Source organism: Malus domestica, chromosome 01, assembly GCF_042453785.1.
Source record: "Malus domestica chromosome 01, GDT2T_hap1".
Classification (NCBI taxonomy): Eukaryota; Viridiplantae; Streptophyta; class Magnoliopsida; order Rosales; family Rosaceae; genus Malus; species Malus domestica.
Genome location: NC_091661.1, coordinates 7,953,023 through 7,956,795, shown reverse-complemented (window position 1 = coordinate 7,956,795; position 3,773 = coordinate 7,953,023).

Sequence of the window (3,773 nt, the reverse complement as noted above, 5' to 3'; positions counted from 1 at the left end):
ATAATTTTTTTTTATAAACAGGGACCCTGGTGGTTAGGTAGGTCCCAGTAAGTGTGCCCCATCTCTAAGAAAGAAAATTACGAGATTAAGGCTAGCCCGAAGATGATGAAGGTTGTTAAGACGACAACGGAGATTAATGATGCCTTCTCCAAACTCGCATGCAGGACATGGTTTCGGAGCCATTACTGAATTTGAAGAGTGAAGAAGGTAGCTGGAGCGAGATCGAAGAAAATTTGAAAATTCGAGGAAATGTGTTAGCGCTAGGGATTAAGCTTGTTGAAGATAATGGCCGAAGAGGTTAAAGTGGAAGTTATATAGATGAGCAGGTAGTTAACGTTGGAAGTCGTGGGTTAGTGCAAAGGTTTAGTTAAAATGGCTCAGATAAAAGGCGCTAATACCCAGCTTCGGACAACATGTAATTTTAATCATTATCAATGTCTTGATTAGCAGACATAATAATTATTAAAGGGGGCACTGTTTGGGTGGATATTTAATATTGGGCTCAAGCCAAGTGAAGGCCCAGGTGTCTATAAATCAGAGAAGAATTGGGTTAGGAAAGATGGCAGCCCAAGATGAATTTAAAACCATTTTCTGGCAATTAATAGGCAATAAGCCTATGTGAGGTGACAAACGGTAAAGGACAGCTCACCCTCAGCGAAAAAGTACTTTTTCATGGCATGGGTAGGTAATTAACAAAAGCAGATGATGACTCACCATGCTCTAGAAGCCATCACCAAAAAGGAAGGCTTGGACAATCGGGCTAGGAAAGTCCATAAAAGCAAGGAAGGGCATAAGCATAAACTCTCTCTCAACCAATCAATCAAGCAACTATCAGTACACTTAAACTAGAAAAAACTTTAGTTTGTTCATCCCTTGTCCTTTTCAAGTCTCAGGTCCACCATAGAAAGCTTTCTTTTGTCTGATTTTAGAAGCTCTACTACCCTTCATTTTGTTGTAGTATCAAATCTCTTTAGTAAACCTTGTTTATATTTCATTTTCCAAAGATCCCAGTCATTGTAAAATACAAGGAAAGGTGTCCGCAAGAAGATAAACCTTGCACGCCAAGGTTGTAATCTTGCCTGAATCTCTTGTATCTGTACTTACATAAAGTAGATCTATAGTTTTTGTTTCTTCCGTTGAACTTCATGTCATTTCTAATTATTTTTGCTCAAGTTTTAGTCATAATTAATCTTGTCAACTAATTATTTTGGTTACTTTGCTGTCAATCTAAAATAATAACTAAGAAATCAACTTGATTAATCACAGCTTCCTTTATATACAAACATGTGATGCTACAAATGAACGTCCTTGATCAAAAGGAAAAGAAAATAACTTAATGCCGACTTAACCCATCTGTGAACAATCCTGATATTACAAGAAGTTATAGTGACTTGTAGTGCAAGAAATCAATTAATTGAACAATCAAGTAAACAATTTGTTAGATAAAAAGAACAGTGGCATGCTCGAATCTCCCTAATTGTGAGCCTCAAGGCCTAAGAAAGGCCCCACAAGGCACCTCTTAGACTAATTCCAAATTCATGTTGCAGAGAACTAAACATCAAACTCTGCCCAATAAGAAAGGCTAGGGGAATTATGCAAGGGACATATCTAGCCTCAATAGATGGGACTCCATACAAGTGGGATCGGGGTCTTAGGGCTTGGGTTGCTCAAGTTAGTTCATGATTTTTGCAACTTCTTATGTTTTTCTTATATTTTATTCCATTGTTTGTGGTGGTTTTTCCGTTCATGGTATATATGGTAAGTTGTAGCATGCCAATGAACGCACACAAGTAGATTTTTGTTGTTTGCTTGCACATTGGCGAACCTTGAAGAGAATGTTCGGTGCCACGTTTCTGAACATTTCACCGAGTGTTCATGCATGGTCTAACAGATCAGTATTCCAATTTTATGGAATAGGAAAATTTTGAAATCAAACTTGAAAATTTGTCTTGCTTATTTTTGTTGAATGTATATTTGACTGATTTAATGTCTAATGGGATAGCACTTTTGGGATACAAAGATATGACCTTTTTGCAAGAAGAGGAAGTTTTCCCCGCTGCCAATTTTCTTGAGGCCACCGCAAGGGAAGAGGTTAGTGCACCTATAAAGGCTTCTGATCCATCTAAAGAAGATGATATCAATGGTAGCAGTGAGTTAGAAGGCAATCAAAGTTCTAAGAGGAAATTGTCGGATAAGGAAGCTAACAAGCAGGTTTGCCCTTTTTTATCTTGTTCTGTGACTTTTGATGATGGTGTATCTTTTATGGGATGTGCTATATACACACCCTTTTTTATTTCTCACACACCCCTTTTTAATTTCTGTCCAGTGATCTTTTTCACTTCATCCAATCCAATCGAAAATTAAAAAGAGTGTGTGAGAAGTAAAATGGTGTGTATAGATATCACACCCTTCTTTTATTTATTAAAGTCTGCTAATCAAACTCTATTGTTCTGGGGAACTGTGATTGGATCTTATTATTAAATTTGGTTAAGCTAGTCTAGACTGGAAATGGTCTATGTGTATAGGATCATGAAACTAAGTGTTATACTTTGTGTTCCTTGTTAAACATCCACGCATTGCATAGCTTAATTGATAATATCTGCTTTCATACTTCCACTTTATAAGCTCATTACTCAATGGAATTTATAGGATCTTGAAACAAAAAAGCCCCGTGTGAAGCTATTTTGACAAAGCGACCGGAAAGAAAAAGGGAGACACGATTGTTAGAAGGTAACAATTTTTTTATTACTTCTGCTACCTTTCTGATTGTAACATGACATATCTAGGTATTTTGTTATATGCGTTTATGTAAACTATAGGAACCATGGAATAGATTACTCGTATAGATTCATGTAATGGTAGATTACTCGCATTATTTGTTTAGGCATCATTTGTTTCTCTAGATTACTCGCATAGATTCATGTAATGGTAGAGGACAATAAGACTTTTATTAACTTTTACCTTTTGAAGAACTCGACAATCATATTCTGCAACAATAATAATGAGCGAAACTCTTCACCCTAACATTTTTCGTTTGTTCCATCTACAACAATCAACAAAATAGTGCACACTATTTCTGGAACTATGGCAAAAAAAATCACACTATTTAAGAAATGAACCAGAATAACCCACGCTGTGTTTGGAAGGTAACAAAATAAACACTATTTCTGGAACTATAGTAAAATAACCAACATTATTTCTGAAAGTGAACCAAAACAATTCATACTATTTCTGGAACTGCAGCAGAATAACCAACATTATTTCTGAAAGTCAACCAAAATAACTCATACTATTTCTGGAACTACAACAAAACAACTCGCACTATTTATGAAACTGAACCAAAATAACTCATACTATTTATGGACACCATTCTAAAAGTCCTCGTCTAGCGCCGCCTAGGCGCTAAGCGGCTGGCCACCGCCCCGATTAATGCCTAGGAGTTTGAAAATTAAGAAATGACACCTAGACCTGCTAAAGTGCCCGCCTAGACCGCCTTAGCACCCACATAGCCTGCCCAAACCCGTCTAGGTTACGACTCACTTAGACAAAAAATAGATAATTTTCATTTTGCATTTTATTTTTTACAATAAATTATTAGGGACTTGTTGCATACTTAAATGAACACACATTATGTCACATCCTGACCCGAGCTCCACCACATCCTTGGCTCGACTCCGCCGTAGCATGATATTATCTACTTTGGGCCCCAACCATGCCCTCACGGTTTTGTTTCTGGGAACTCGCACGAGAACTTCCCAGTAGGGTCACCCATC